The 16694-nt window shown below is 48.5% G+C and overlaps 1 long non-coding RNA gene across 2 annotated transcripts; it reads left to right on the forward strand.

Moving 5' to 3' along the window:
• Nucleotides 1-1469: 1469 nt before the first annotated feature.
• Nucleotides 1470-12548, forward strand: LOC107539227 (uncharacterized). Of its 2 annotated transcripts, none has more exons than XR_001603379.2 (3): nucleotides 1470-2749; nucleotides 4053-4238; nucleotides 12499-12548. It is a non-coding gene; the product is annotated as an uncharacterized LOC107539227 (long non-coding RNA). The 2 variants fall into 2 exon arrangements; XR_015714662.1 differs by lacking the exon at nucleotides 12499-12548 and adding an exon at nucleotides 8877-9807.
• The last annotated feature ends 4146 nt before the right edge of the window (nucleotides 12549-16694 follow it).

Here is a 16694-nt window from a genome sequence, read left to right on the forward strand (position 1 = left end):
AGCCTTCGGAGGACCCACACGTAGCATTTTAGGAGCGTGTTCACTCAAGGCAGGAGCAACCACCGTCGGGCTGGTAGGCAGCTGTACTGCAGGAGGCGAGTAACTGGGGGGTGCCGAAGCAGTAGGAGTTAAAGCTCCAGGGGAGGGGTCCTTATGTAAGCCTTCCAACGAGCCAGCCTGGGCACTTGAAAGGGGAAGATTCTTTATTGCATCGGCCATGGCTCGTAGCTCCTTGTGGACTTCCTGGAGGGTTGAGACGAGCCCACCCGGACCTTGCGTGACGACCCCGGCAAAGGGATCGTCATCTTCATGATAACGTGCCGCCTGCTCCTCTAAATCATCCCAATCCCTTGGGTTTGGGTCTCGTTGGACCTCAGGATATACTTTGGGTACCTGTTGCAACTCCTGCAAAAATGTCTGACAAGACTGGGAGGCGGCGGGTTTGTCTTCCAAAACTAGGGGAGCAGACTCAAGGCCGGGCTCAACGCACTCATGCGTCGCTGGTCCTGGAGCTGAAGAAGGAGCGAGGGAAGGCAGAGGTGGTGGAGGGTCAGCAGGCGGCGCCAAGGTGGTAATAGACTGAGAGCGCCGCGGGCTTCCCCGAAGCCGCCGCCATTTTTCTGCCTCACTATCATTAACCAGGCAATCCCTTATGAGAGACCACAAAGCAAAGGCATCGACCGGGGTTTGGTCGGGCCCGTGAGCTTGAAAGTGGCCCTGGATGCGATCGCCAACCTTTTTCCAAGTTTCAATATTAATAGTGCCATCAGAGGGGAACCAGGGACAAACAGTCCTAACGAAAGCAAGAAATTTAGCCAGCTGCGAAGCCTCCACACGTACCCCTCGCAGCTGCAGCATTGTTTGCAAAACCTGAACAAATAGATCAGCGCTAGAAGCCTGCCCCATAATTTCTTACTCCCAGTGACAAAACCTCATCCAAGACTGCCACTTACCCAAATTTCACTGCGCGCGCCACCGACAGTCTTGCCCCCAGAAGCCTTCAGGTCCCTGTTCGGGCGCCACTTGCCGCGAACCAGCCGCGGCGAGCAGGACTGAGCTCCGGAGGTGAAGAAAAAAAGAAAGAGACGAGACAATGGGGCTGGGAGGGCTCTCTCGCTCAGGGATGCTGGCGAGAGTCAAGCAAAGTTTATTCAGAGCCACAGCATATTATACAGTGTTTCAGGGCATCCTGCCAACCTTCTGACCTTCTACGACATTCCTAGATACAACACTTTAGAGGAGGTTGCAGCCACACCGGCGTCTCAAAGGACTGTTTCCCAGATAAGGTAGGGGAGTATCTGGCCTAATTGGATCTGGGAACTATGCGGGGCTGAGCACACAGGGCAGCAGACATGTAGGCACTCCCTGATTTACAGGTGGCCTTGGCACTGACGCGCCTGGCTGATCTCTTTCAAGAACACCAGTGCGCCGCGGTCCGCTGCCCCGGGGCCCAGGACCCCACACAAAGCCATGAAGTAAATCTCAGTGCAGAGGAGATGAGAAGAGTGAGGTTACACCAGTTTTGAGAAGATGCGGTTAATATAGATTTTCAAGCAGGGAGCACAGGCTCCTCAGGAAGCAGCTAATTAAGCAGAGAACTCCAATCAAGAAGCAATTTGAGTGTCTGCAACAAACCCCAGCAGCAGCAGCCCAATGCAGCAGAGAGAACCACAGGCAAAGGTTTGTGTCTCCTGCACCAGCTCACTGTGAGACCTCAAACAAGGCATTTAACCTCCCTGGGCTTCTGTTTTCTGGGCTCTGAAATGAGGTTATGCTAGCTGATATTTAAAGGCCCTGTTGGACCAAAAACGGGCTTTTCCAACTGAGTGGGAGGATTCTCTCTCTTAACACTGAACATTTTTTTCACAGTGTTCTGTTGTTTTGTTGCCCTTTCTCCACCTCATCTAAAGCCAATGTTACCTCATCTGTAGTGGACTGGGATTCTAGTGCACACGCTCAGGTGTGCAAAAATTGTACCTTCCTTGACTCTTCATACCCCAACTTAATTTCTTTTTCCAGATCCCGTTCCCTAGGGTGGCAATTCAAAGCTTCCCCTCTTCCTATCCCCAGGCTGCACCTACACTCCAAGAGGATTAAATGTGGTGCCAAGTCATGTGTTGGGGGCAGGTCAGCAGCCTCTCCTGAGATATCATTGTGGTCCTGCTGTTTGCCATGAAATCATGTTCTCATCTGGTGAGGGTGCAGCATGTAGGCTGATTACAACAATGGCCCACGTTTTCGTGCTTCCCGATATTTACACCCTTTGGTAGTACAGCACTGGCTACAGGATTTACTGTGTGGCTTTCTTTGGCAAATGGAATAGAGGGAGAGTTAATACAAGCAGAAGCTTGATCATTGTGAATTTGTCTCTTGGAATCCTGTCACTGCCATGAGAACACACCTGGGCTAGCTGGTTGGATGATGTAAGAAATACACTTAGAAGGCTAGTGGTGGACTGACTCAAAATGCCGAGCCATTCCAGCCACAGCATCCTAGCTGACCCCAGCCAAGATCAGCAAAGCTCCACCCAGAATAGCAGAACCATCCAACTAACCTGTGGACTCACAAGAAATAGTAAATGTTTGTTGTTTTAACCCTTTAACTTTTGGGGTGATTTGTTATGCAGCAATAGGTAACTGATACGTGGCTTTTCCTAGAATTCTGTGCCGCCCAGGAAATGAGCCCTTCTTTCTAAACCCACCTGGATTGTGATATTTTATGTCGTGCATAGGAGCAGCTCTCCTATCAGGTAAAGAACTTTATAATCCAAGGCACAGGGGGTCCCACCATGTAGTGATGACCAAGGTCCTCTCATGAGTTCTGGGGAGTATAAATAGGTTCAGTATTTGTAGAATTTAATTTAATAATGTATACCAAGGACCTTTAAATTGTTCACACCCTTGGTTCAATTTAGTTAAGGAAGTAATGTGCATTCAGGAGGGGGAAAAACAAAGAGTTTAATTATAGTGTTAGTTATACTAGCAAAAAATTATAAAACATCTAAGTGTACAGCAATGTACTACATACAGTTCATGATATATATAGCTATTTAAAACAAGGTTTAAAAAATTAATTAACATGGGGAACTCTTGTGCTACGTACACTGTTAGCTAAAAAAGCAGGTTATAAAATTATATAGGATACAAGCTCACATATTAAAAAATAGTGGGAATGGTAACAGTGGTTGAATTTAGGTGGTAGAATATTATGGTGAATTTTATTTCATTTATATATGTTTCTGGATTTTCCATATTTTGCACAATGAGCACATAACATTCTTTTGATCTGAAAAAAACTTCTTATTTTTATTTATCAGCCTGGGTACAGCCAAGAAAACACAAACTACTCGGATGGAATTCAATACAGAGACTTGGTTACTCAGGTGATGTGGAGGAGCTGGGGAGTAAAACAAGTGACAGTAAGGGAGCCTGTGTATTGGCCCAGCAGGGAGCCACTGTCACTCCTGTGACAGAGAAGCTTAAGTGCTTGCTGCTCCTCAGGAACTGGGGTGTCTGGCAGAAGCTAGAACCATGGAAGGGAATTTCGTGGTAGGAGCAGGACCACAGGGTTCCTGGGGGACGAGAGGGAGCTGAAGCGAGGGAGGAAAACCCCCTCCTGCTGCCAGAGATGTCACAGGGAGCAGAGAGAAAGAGACGCACGCGGCTCCTCCTTTCTTCCTGCCCCTCCGTGTCCCAGCACCGTGGGCTGGCCGTTGGCTGAATGTGCAGCCCGAGGGCAGGAGAAGGATGGAGATGGACGTGAGCAGGCCATGGCGCCCGCCAATGGGCGTTACGGAGCGTTTTCAGTGTTTATCTGTACACTTCAGTTCCACTTAGTTTTGCTCATTTAAGATAGATATATAATTCTCTGATGTCCCAGAGGCATCATGGACCGTGTTTCCCTTAACTGGGAAGCACTTCATTCGTTGGCTTAACTGCTTCCCTATTGTTTCATGTGTGGCACCTTCTCCTGTTACGGCTTCTACAAACAAAACTGAAGGTAGCACCTTTATATACAGTTATTTTAATTTTCTTTTAAATTATGTTTTTCAGCTCAAATCTCCCAGGATAGATCAGTGTATATCAGCAATTTAAATATATATTTATAGGGAAGAAACTTCAGTGCAGTAGAAAGAGCCCTGCCTGCTGTTGGAGAGTACTCCTAAGCTTCATTTGCCTTACCTGTGAAGAGAGCGTCACTCCTGGGCTGCCTTCCCACCAGCCGCTGGGAAGATCAAGGTAATCGCTGCTGCCCAAATGATGCGCAACTGTGTGAATGGGATGCTGGCAACATTGATGATGCTATTGAGGGAGATGATAAAACTTGACAATTGTTGAATGAATGTCCCTAACAAGAGGACTAGTGGACATTACCACTGGTACTGGGAAAGGGCCAACTCCCACCACAGCTTCACCAGCCCTGTGAACCAATAATCTGAAGAGAATCGTGTGTAGGCCCTACCCTGTTCAAGTGTGAGGATCTCAACAATTTCCCTGAAGCCCACATACTTCTTGGGCATGCAGAGTATGTTTTAATAACAAAAACTCAGACACTAAAATGGATGAATGACCTAAATATAAGACCTAAAACTATAAAAGTTGCCCTGGCTCAGTTGGTTGAGCACCGTTCTGTGCACTGAAAGGTCACCAGTTCAATTCCTGGTCAAGGCACATGCCCAGGTTTCAGTCTAGATCCCTCGTGGGGGGCATGCAAAAGGCAGCCAATCGATGCTTCTCTCTCACATAGATGTTTCTCTCTCTCTCTCTCTCTCTCTCCCTCTCCCTCTCCCTCTCCCTGTCTCCCTCTTCCTCTCTCTCTAAATCAATCAAAACATTTTTAAGAAAAAATCCCTATAAAATTCTTAGAAGAAAACATAAGGAGAAAGCTTCATGACATTGGATTTGATGATAATTTTTTTTTTATATGGCACCAAGTGCACAGGCAACAAATGCAAAAATAGGTAAATGAGATCATATAAAACTTAAAAATCTTGGTACGTCAAAGGACACAATCAGCAGAGTAATAAGGCAACATATGAAATGGGAGAAAATATTTTCAAATTATATATCTTATAAAGGGCTAATATCTAGAATATATAAAGAATTCCCACAACACAACAGCAGCACAAATAACTTAATTAAAAATGGGCAAAGGACTTGATTGATATGTCTCCAAAGAAGGTATACAAATGGCCAACACGTATATTAAAAGACGCTCAACATTATTAATCATTAGAGAAATGCAAATCAAAACCACAATGAGATACCACCTCATACCCCTTAGGTTGGCCACTATCAAAAAACAAAAAACAAACACCCAAACCAGCAAATAATAAGCGTTGGTGAGAATATGGAGAAATTGGAATCATGGTGCACTGTCATTGGAAATGTAAAATGGTGCAGCCACTATGACAATTCCTCAAAAAATTAAAAATAGAATTACCATGGGATCCCGCAATCTCCCTTCTGGGCATATATCCAAAAGACTTTAGAGAGCATTTCAAAGAGGTATTTGCACACCCATGTTCCTAGCAGCACTATTCACCACTGCCAAGAGGCAGAAATAGTTTCCATCAATGGATAAATGAGTGAAGAAAACAGGTCCATCCATACAATGGATTATTCATCCTTAGAAAAGAAGGCAGTCCTGTCACACACTAAACATGGACGAACCGCGAGAGCATTATGCCAGGTGAAATAAGTCAGCCACAGTAGGACAAATACTGTGAGACTGCACTTACGTGAGGTCCCTAGAGGAGTCAGATTCATAAAGACAGGAAATAGAACGGTGGCTGCCGGGGCTGGGCGGAGGAATGTGGAATTGCCATTAGGTTTGCAGATGGAAAGGCCTGGAGGCCTCTTTTATGACAGTGAATATTCCTGTCACTACTGAGCTGTAAACTTCAAAATGGTTAATATGGCAGATTTTATGTTATTTTTTAACCAACATTAATGGAATAACCAAGACACTGATGGCCAAATCTTGTTAAATCTTAGAGCACTGCCTCTACTCTGCCAGGTTTGCAGAGTCATTCCTGCTTGTTTATTGCATCTGCAGTGTCAAGAACACGGGCGGTTCTTTCACAAAGCCTCGACGGTGTGTGGTGTCAGTAAGAATGACCTTTACTTCCTCATGGCTTAAAACAAGGGTATATTTTCTTCATGCAGCTAGAGATGGGTGGTTGGTGGTTTATTTAGGTCAGCAAATCTCTTTTCAAATTCCTTTTCCTCAGTGTACAGAGACTTCGGCTTAGGCCTCCTTGGCCATAACTGTGTGGAGTGGAGGCTGGGAAAACAAGGGTGTCACCTAGGCAAGACACATTGCTGCCCTGGACAAAGGTGGGGTGCCGTAAGCCAGGGATAGCAAAGCTGCTTGGTAGGGCCAGAACCGCCAGGCAGGCTCAGCTCAGATTTCACCTCCTCAGAGTCATACATCTATTGTCTGTCTCTTCCGATAGGAGGTAAGCTCTTGTTCACCCCTGTATCCACACTGCCTAGAACAGGACTGGCACATAATAGATGTTCAATAGGCATTTACTGGCTGAAAATAAGGTTAGCGTGGCCTAAATTTTTTAAATGGGCTTTTTTTTTTCTTTCAAGCTGAGAAAATGATAATCACATTCTTCTGGAAAAATACAGATGTGAAGAAAGCTAAAATAATTCTGAAAAAGGTTAATGACAAAGCCAATCCTATCTTTTCTATTTGGTAGAAAAGAAATAGCTAGATAAGCCAACAGAGTGCTACAGCATGGTAGTTCTTGGCTTCATATTAGAAGCATCTAATGTTCTTCTAAAAAACAAATAAAGCAACACTTGGGCCCTACCCCCAGAGACCCTGATCCAACAGTGGGGGCCCTGGATGTCGGTGTTTTCTTAAATGCCTGAGATGGTCCTGAGGTGCAACCAGAACTGAGAAGCACTGTGCCGGCGATCCTGAGGCAGGCTTGACTGCACAGGAACGTGTAATTTATGGTAAAGTGGCACATCACAGTGGTGGCGACACGAAGGGTCTTCAGGTGAAGACGTCGAGATCATTATTTGACTAAATAAAGAGCACCGGACCTTTACTCCTGGCATAAACCCCACGTGGGTCAAATTCTCAGGTGTTATAAAAGGACGGAGGGAAAGGAAAAACCATAAAAATTCTGGAAGAAATTATGGATAAATTTATAATCATGGTGGGAAAAACCTGACTAAAGATGGTTATATGCCTAAAGAGAAAAGGTTAATAACTTTGAAAACATTAAAAAATTGATTTCTGAATGTAACAAAATACAATAAATAAAGTCAAAGGACAAATGACAAACTGGAAAATGTGTTTACCACGCATGTGCCAGACGGTGAACTACACTGTATTGATTAACAGAGAGCTGAAATCAATAATATGATTCTGACAGCACTCATAATTCTGCCCACCAATTATAATGTGTATGGGTTTTCCTCATACCACCAAGCAATTCTGTGACACCAGGTAAGTGTCCTACAAGTCAACCCAGTTCCGACACTGTCCCCAGATACAGTGTCAGGTCCCACAGATTAGGTCTCAGTCCCACAATACTGCCTTACTTCAGATGCCAGTCACGAGTCCAGGTGGCCACCTGTGCTTCTGACAGATGGGCTATAAATCAGAGGTTCTCACGGCCCCTTCCATGGGTTTAATTTACTAGATTGGCTCCCAGGGCTCAGGAAACTAGTTTATTCACTAGGTTACCAGTTTATTGTGAAAGGATATGATTCAGGAACAACCAGACAAAAGAGACGCAGAGGGCCAGGAGCACGGAGCTGCCGATGACTGCCGGGTGGGCCACAGTCACCACAAGAAACATTCACATCTGTTGAGAATTTTTATGAGTTTATTTGAGCTAAACTAACACTTTCTGGGAGGCAGAACCTCAACGAATTGAGAAAGTGCTCCAGAAAATGGCAGTTGTGCCCCCTGCTTCATGCATTACAATCAAGAGAAGTGGGTTACCTGAAATCCACTGGTGATAGATTAGGGAGGCAGGAGAACACAAAACGGGGGGACCTCTGCAAATGGAGGAAAAGTAAAATGATGGACACATCTTTTACTTTTTTTTCTAAAGATTTTATTTTTATTATTTTTTATTTTTTTAAATTTATCTTTATTGTTGAGAGTATTACAGGTGTCCCATTTTTTCCCCCAATTGACCCCTTCCACCTCACTCCCACCCCCTCCCCAGGCCTTCACCCCGTTATTGACTGTGTCCATGGGTTATGCATATATGCATATAACTTTGGTTAATCTCTTCCCACCCTCCGCCCCCTTCCCCCTTCCCCCTTCCCTCTTCCCCCTTCCCCCTTCCCTCTTCCCTCTTCCCTCTTCCCTCTTCCCTCTGAAATATGATCGTCTGTTGCCTGCATCAATGTCTCTGGATCTATTTAGTTCATCAGATTCTTTTGTTCATTAGCTTCTTCTTAAAGAAGACCCTTCAACTTTTCCTGTAGTGCTGGTCTGGTGGTGATGAACTCCTTTAGCTTTTTCTTATCTCTGAAGCTCTTTGTCTGACCTTCAGTTCTAAATGATAGCTTTGCCAGGTAGAGCAATTTTGTTTGTAGTTCCATGTTTTTCATCACTTTGACTTAGGTGGGTGCAGGATAGTTAACGGTCAACAATTAACATAACAATGATAACTAGAGGATTTTTGGTCTCCTCTGGTGTGGTGGTTGTGTCCAGAGGGGTCTAGAAAAAGGGAAGTTACCTTGACATTCCAAGGTTGATGCAAAAGACAATAGGCTCAGTTAAGGTAAAGATGGACTTTTGTCAGGGAAGATTATAGCCTAAGACCTGACTGCCCACCATGACCTGTTTTTAGTTAAAAAGTTTTAATTTCAGACCATCCTATCTGGTTATTTTAGGTCTTAGAGTTTGTAAGGCCACCATGCAGGCCTCCTTTGAGCTTATCAGGTGAGCCTGCGGCCCCTCTTCGTCCACACTACTCTCCACATGCTCTTCAACCCAGAAGAGGAGGCCGCGTTGCATGCCAGTGTCCAGGGCCCGCTTCAGCAGGTACTTGAGCTGGATAGTGTTTCATATTACAAATAACAAACAGGAAACATGCGAACACCCCAACAGTAAAATAGGCAATGGATTTTGAACAGGCAACTCATGAAGATGCTCAACCTCATTCAAAATTAAAAGAAATGCCTATTAAAGCAACACTGAGTCCTAAGTATATACCCAAGAGAAATGAAATCATAGATGCACACAAAAATTTGTACACAAATGTTTATAGCAGCATTAGTCATGGGAACCAGATGTTCATCATCTGACGAATAGATGAGCAAAATGTCAGCTATACCTGTGATGGAATATTATTCTGCCATTGAAAGGAATGAAGTACTGACACCTACTGCTACACAGATGAACCTTGAAAACATGCTAAATGAAATAAGCCAGACACAAAAAACCACATATGGTTTCACTTATATTGAATGTACAGAATAGGCAAATATATAATGCAAAAAGTGGATTAATGGTTGCCAGAAGGTGGGGGGCTCCCAGGAGCTTGACCTCCAATGACACCTTGACCTCAGCCTCCCTAACCTCCATGACCTCCACAATCTCCACATCCGGGTGGTCTGAGACTCAAAAGCCAGGCCCAAGCCATAGTGCCATCCCAGCACCATGCCACAACCCACCCATGCTGCATCTGGTGCTGGAGGCACTGCAGGCGGGCGAGTGGTGCTGGGGCACTTCCCTGATGGCCACCAAGGTTTACATCCTGCTGAAGTACCCTATGGTAGACACCAATCCCAAGCACACACAAAAAAGTCCAGCCCAGGAAGATGTCCACCATGTCAGCACCATGTCAGCACAGAGACCTGGTGAGGCCAAAGAGGAGATCCCCAAGAAAGATGGCCAGACCAAGGATGGGGAGGCAAGAGTGGTCAAGGCCAGGAAGGCCCCCTGACAGCCAGACAAGGCCACAACGGGCGGCCCCTCCTGGTGCCAGTGGGCCCCATGGGAAGTCAAAGGTTAAAGTCAGAAAGAACAGCCCAGCAGAAAGAAGGCCCACAGGAAAACCAAAGCTGGGACTCAGAGTTCAAAACCCACGGTTACCGAGGGCGAGAACGGAGTGACTTCCGCAGCCAAAAAGAAGACAGGGAACAAGGTCCTTAAAGAGGCCACTGCCCAGGAGCCCAGGGAAGGGTCAAAAGCCAAGGCTGCTGCTGCTCCTAAGGCTAAGGACATTGGGTCCAAGATGGTACCTGTACCACTGGCCAGGAAGACAGAGGTCCTCAAGGGCCCGAGAAGTCCTGGCGTGCCCACCAAGGCCTCATCATCCAAAGGGACCAGTATGAAGGCAGAAGCCATTCTGCACCAAACCAAAAAAATACATTTTTTGTCGATCTGACAAAAAAAGTAGGTGTCATTTTGATTCATTCACACTGGATAGCTGTTGTGTTGACTCATTTTTTTATTTGACAACCTAAGGGAAAAGCGGTCAGTGCCCCTGACTAAAGAGTCAGGTAGAACATGTTTTAACAATTCTTGAGGCACACTGGTTGAGAACCGCTGGTCTACGGCAACACTTACGGCTCATCCCGGTACAGCAAGCTGCTTGTCGGCGCATAACAAAAACAAAGAAGCTGGACAGGGACACCTGTCCACAGAGAACACAACCAAGTAGTGGGACAAAGCACGGCCGTGGAAGGAAGGCTGGAGATTGGGCGGCGCTGAGGTGGAAAGGTCTGTAGAGATGTGCTTTAGGTGAAAATTGTGCAAAGTGCAAACAGTGGGCAGAGTGTGATTCTCTTTTGATCAGTACAAATGCTGGTACATCGAAGTGTTCCGGAGGATGCGAGAAGAGTGGTCCTCTTCAGAGAGGGGCTGCCAAGGAAGAGGGTTTCAGTTTTTAGTTTATCATCTTTCAGAACTGCTTGTGTTTTCTAACTGTGTGCATGTATTAACTTTCTAAAGTGCCACTGGGATTACGTGTGCGGTGGCATTACAAGCCACTTTCTTTTTCTCTAGGCTTTTCTATATTTAAAGAGAAAACCTTTTAAAATCTTGAATTCCAGAAATTTGTGATGGTTCTGTGAGTGTGTACGAGTGTGTGTGTGTGTAGGTATGTGTATATGAGTGTGTGTTTGTGTGAATGAATATGTGTGTAAGAGTGTGTGACTGTGTGTGTGTGTGAATGAATGTGTGTAAGAGTGTGTGGCTGTATGTGTGTGAATGAATATGTGTGTAAGAGTGTGTGACTGTGTGTGAATGAATATGTAAGAGTGTTAAGTGTGTGTGTGTGTGAATGAATGTGTGTAAGAGTGTGTGGCTGTGTGTGTGTGTGAATGAATGTGTGTAAGAGTGTGTGGCTGTGTGTGTGTGAATGAATATGTGTGTAAGAGTGTGTGACTGTGTGAATGAATATGTGTGTAAGTGTGTGACTGTGTGTGTGTGTGAATGAATATGTGTGTAAGAGTGTGTGACTGTATGTGTGTGAATGAATATGTGTGTAAGAGTGTGTGTGTGTGAATGAATATGTGTGTAAGAGTGTGACTGTGTGTGTGTGTGAATGAATATGTGTGTAAGAGTGTGTGACTATGTGTGTGTGTGTGTGAATGAATATGTGTGTAAGAGTGTGTGACTGTGTGTGTGTGTGTGTGAATGAATATGTGTGTAAGAGTGTGTGACTGTGTGTGTGTGTGTGAATGAATATGTGTGTAAGAGTGTGTGACTGTGTGTGTGATATCCCCTAAGAGGACCCACGCAGAGCCTGTGCCCTCCCCCTGGGCCTGGGTGCCCTCCCCCCTCATCCTCAGAAAGTGCTGGGCTCGCCTGGGCTGGGCTGGGGTGTCCTGGCTCTGACGGCAGAGGCTGGCCTCGCGCGTGCTCCCCTGAATGTTTCTCCAGGGGCAGCTCTCACGCTGCTTGTCCTGCTAACCTGGTTTAAAGCCAGCTCATATCAGCAGAGGGGTGTGGGGTTTGAGGGTCTCGGGGAGGGCACAGGAGCAATGTGCACATACAGGCGGTTGTCCCAGAGGATGCTCTGTGGGTGTGGAAGCAGCTGGCCTAATGCCTTCTGTCTGAGGGCTGCAGGGGTCTTTGGAGGCTGGTGCCGGGTGGCCCAGCCCCTGCTCACAGTTGAGTCCTGGAGCCATTTGTGTGTGTCTGGGAGTTGGCTGGGGGCACCTGTGCATGTGCTTCCATGTGCATCTGTGAGCTCACACGTGTGTTTCATGCACGTGACAGAAGCAGCTTTACTGATAGGCTTCAGAGCCCTCACGTGCACAGCCCTACCCACGGCCCCGCCTTCAGGTTGTAGTTCCAGTTTCTGTCTTCTGATTTTGAAGAACAGTACATGTCAGGCCCAACCTGCTCCTGGCATATTTGTATCCTACTGTTACGTGTTTATCGTGCCTGTGTCTGTTTCCCTCCCTCCTTTCCTCCTTCCTTCCTTTCTTCCTTCAGTATTTGTTTCAGGACCTTCAGCTTCTGGGAAAGAGGCACAGTAATGAGGCAGACGCTCTATTCCAGGGAGGTTCCGGGATCCACGGGAGCGTGTTGGGGGCATCCGACCTGCACCCTGGGACAGTCAGGTAAACAAACACTGGAAGAATCAGGGCAGGGCAGACTGGGCTGGGATGTGGTGGAGAACACCGTGGGAGTGTGACTGGGAGCATCTGTGCTGCGTTTGTACCTGTCTGTGTGTTTGTGTGTGTAGCTGGATGTGGTGAGGTGGGTGTGCCTGGGCTGTGGGGTGTTTGTCTCTCTCCATGGGTGCAGCTGAGGGAGAACTCAAGCGCTTGCTGCTGTTTGCTGTGGCTGATGAGGAATTCATTAGCTGTGGATTCCCTCAGGGCCAGTCCTCCCTGGTGGAGCAAAATGCTAGGAGGCCAGAGATGGGAGTGATGATGTCATCCCACCCAGGGTGTCTGTATGTCCCTGATGGTCCCAAGAGGCGCTGGCAACCTCTTGCAAGGCTGAGGCTGGGGTCTCTGAGATGCAGTGATTTCTCGTCCTTTGGGCACCACCTGGTCACCACCAGCTGTTGGATGGTAGGTAGGTTCCCATGGTGACAGGCCCTGTGAGCACTCTGCATCAATAAGTCCATAGGGTATTTGCCCACAGTACGGGGACAGGGTCAGTTTGCAAGCTCAGCTCACTCCTGTTACAGAGTTGGCTCAGAAGGGCTGTTGAAATATCCAAGGCCACCTAAAACACTAGTTTAGTCTCTACTCACTCTCCACTCCCCAAATCTACTTTCCAGTTTTCCACCTTGCTCTGTGTCCCCTAAAGAAGCCGATCCCTGTGGACACCATCACCTGGGCTTCCTTGGCTCCTGGTTGGCTTCAGCCAGTGGGAGGCACGAATGGGCATCAGAGGGCAGGAGGAAAGTTGGGGTGTTTTTCCCACCTGCCCCCAGTTTTGGCAGTGGCTGTGCTTCTCATAGCCACTGCTCTTCTTGGGGAACCCCTGACCCATAGCTGCAGCTCTCCCTGGTTCCAGGAAGCCACTCTTCCCTCCTCCCTTCAGGTTAAGTGGGCCCAGGCTCCCACTACTGCCAGCCCAGGAAATGCCCCATCCCCTGCAGACTCCCTTAACCCCACACAAACGTCAAGTAAATAGTCCCTTCGTTAATCTCCTCAATACACCCTATTGTGTGGGTCCTCTCTGCTGCTGGGGCCTGGTGCCCACAGTTCCCATGTGGTGGGAAGATACAACCCCCTTTTATGCTCCTTGATCAAAAGCTCCTCCTGGCCTCAAAACCTTTGCATTTGCACTGTCCTCTGATTAAAAATCATCTCTTTGGGGAAAAAAAAAAATCATCTCTTTGTCCGGCCGGCGTGGCTCAGCAGTTGAGTATCAACATATGATCCAGGAGATTGTGGTTTGATTCCCGGTCAGGGCACATGCCCAGGTTGCGGGCAGCCAATCAATGACTCTCTCATCATTGATGCTTCTTTTTTTTAAATGTTTTTATTGATTTCAGAGAGAGGGAGAGGGAGAGAGAGAAACATGAATGATGAGAGAGTTGAGCCTGCTGGGGTTGAGCCTGAAACCTGAGTGTGTGCGCTGACCAGGAATCGAACCAAGGTCTCCTGGATCCTAGGTTGATGCCCAGCCTCTAAGCCATGCTGGCCGCACTATTATTGATGTTTCCCTCTCTCTCCCCCTCCCTTCCTCTCTCTGAAGTCAATAAAGACATATTTTTTTTAAAAAATCATCTCTTCATCGATAAAACAAGTAATAAAATATATTTTCATATTTAGCAGTGGCTGTCACTCATTTTGGGTTTAATAAATACTAGTTAGTGTTGCTTTGTTGCTGCCATGTTAAGTATATAAATTGCAGGTACTGGGATGGAAAAGGTGTTTACTTGACCTTAAAGAGCATGGTTTTAATACTGTGTCAATTTAACTAATATTAACTAATACTGAAAAATTTCATCTGTGCCAATCATTATTCATCTTTGGTGCATTTCTACAGCTAATGATGTCCTTTGTATACCTGTATTTTTCAAAAGAAGTGCTATGGTTTGGGGGTTTCTTACTCATTTTAAGTTGAAATATATTCCAAGATTGCATAAAAGGGGGAAATAATAACTATACAATGTTTGATAAGTCAGTGTATTGTTTTATCACAATGACATTTTAAAATAACACATACATGAATTAAAAAATAAACAAAATAAAATATAGTTTAAAAATTTTTTTAAATCATCTCTTCAAAGGGACCTTCACTACTACTGTCTAAATCAGGGGGTCCCATCATTCTCTCTCACCGTGTCACCTTGTGCCTGTCCCAGCACTTACATTTTGTAATTATAACTGTTTCCTAGTTTAATGTTTGTCTCTCGCACTAAACTGTGAGCTTGACAAAGGCTTTTGGATCTTGCCTGCTGAGTTCACTGCCATGTCCCAGTGTAGTCAGTGAGCAGACATGCTGGGGTTCTGTAACAAAGAGGCCCCCAAACACAGCTTATGAATAACACAGTTTATTTCTCCCACAGGTGACGGTGTGGGTAGGTGGTTCAAGTTGGCTTGGTGGTTTGAAGGTATTTCCAAGTCCCTGGGGTTCTCCAGAACACCTTCCTCCTCAGCCACACCAGACACCATTTAAAATCCTCATCCCTAGGGAAATACCCTCTCTTTGGCCTCAGCTCCCTGATCCAGCCTGCCCAGCCTCTTGCTCTCCCAACAAGAGGATCACCTGTGTGCCTTCCCAAAGATAAAGTTCCCAGAGATAAAGGTGACCTCTCACAATGACATAGGCCCACTGTATGCACTTTCTCCCTTATCGTTGTTGTTAAATATTACTTTTTCCCTCTGTGGCTATAGTTTAGCCCATCTGTCCACATCCCTCACCTCTGGGCAACTTGCTTCTGTGCCTTGGTTTCTTCATCTGTAAAATGGGCATAGTCATAGTTTGCTTCCTAGGGTTGCTGCAAGAATTAAATGATCATAAAACTTTTAGAGTTGAACCTACGACATGTAACGTGCTCTTTAAATAATCATCAGCATTCCTGTTTTGATTCGGTTAGCTTCCCCACGAGGTCGGTGGGCAGGCATCCTCTCATTTACAGATGCAGAAAGGAAGGACCGGAGACCTACAGCAAGCTGACCAAGGCCACTGGGCTGGCAGGTGGCGGAGGGCGGGTGTGACCCTGAACCTCAGCTACCTCGGGGTAGAATCGAGGGGTGATGCCAGCCCCTCACAGGATTAGGCTGAGAGAATAGGACGCCATCATGCAATCGAGTGGCAGGCACGTGGACGGCACTGTTCAGTGTCTGCCCTTCCTTCCCTTCGCCGCGCCCGCCTGTCGCGCTGATGCTCTCGTGGGGCCACCAGGGGTCCCAGCTGCCCGGCTCCCGGCGGCCCGGGCGGTGCTTCTGCCGGCGGGCAGGACAGCCGCCCCCCCAGGGGCCCCGCCCGAGGCCCCGCCCGAGGCCCCGCCCCCGAGGGCCCGCCCCCCGAGGCCCCGCCCGTTCCGCGGGGCTCGCTGCGGCCCCGGGGGCGGGGGGCTGACCCGGAGCCCCGCCGGCGGCTGGGCCAATGTCACCCGCGACGGGGCGCGGCGGGCTCCGTTCCGCGGGGCTCGCGCCCGGCGGGCAGGGCCACCCCGGGCCTGGTCGCGGCCCTCGAGGTCTCCCCTCCGCCCTCCTCTCTCCGCAGCCGGATCTTAGATACTCAGCGAAGGAAGAACCGGGCCCGGGGCGGGCTGCGCGGGCGCCTGCGGGGAGCAGAGCCCCCGGGCGCGCTCACTCGGCGGGGAGGCGGCCGCGCGGGAGCGGGTCCCGCGGGCGGAGCCCGGCCTCGCCCCTGACCCGCGGGCGCGGGGCCCCCAGCGCCTGCCCCGGGGGCGGGGGGCCGGGCTCGCCGAGCTCCGCGGCCCCGCAGCCCGCCCCGGCCCGGCCCCCCAGGGGCGGGTCCCCGAGCCCGCGAGCCCGGCCGGCAGGGGGCGGGGCTTCGTGCGCCCGGCGTCGGGCGGGGCTCCCGCTTCTGTGACGCGAGCGGGCGGGCGGGGAGCTCCGCGCGCAGCGGGGGCGTGACCGGGGCGTGTCCGGGGCGTGTCCGGGGGCGCCCAGCCCCGCCCGGCTGGGGAGCGGCGCTCGGCGCCGGGAGGGCTCGGCCGCGGCATGTGAGTGGGGCGCGGGCGCGGGCGGGGGCGCGGGCGGGCGTCCCCCGGGTTCCCGGGGCTTGCGGGCCGGAGCGCGGCGCGCGGGCGGGCG

The sequence above is a fragment of the Miniopterus natalensis genome, chromosome 6, assembly GCF_054644295.1.
Source record: "Miniopterus natalensis isolate mMinNat1 chromosome 6, mMinNat1.hap1, whole genome shotgun sequence".
Classification (NCBI taxonomy): domain Eukaryota; kingdom Metazoa; phylum Chordata; class Mammalia; order Chiroptera; family Miniopteridae; genus Miniopterus; species Miniopterus natalensis.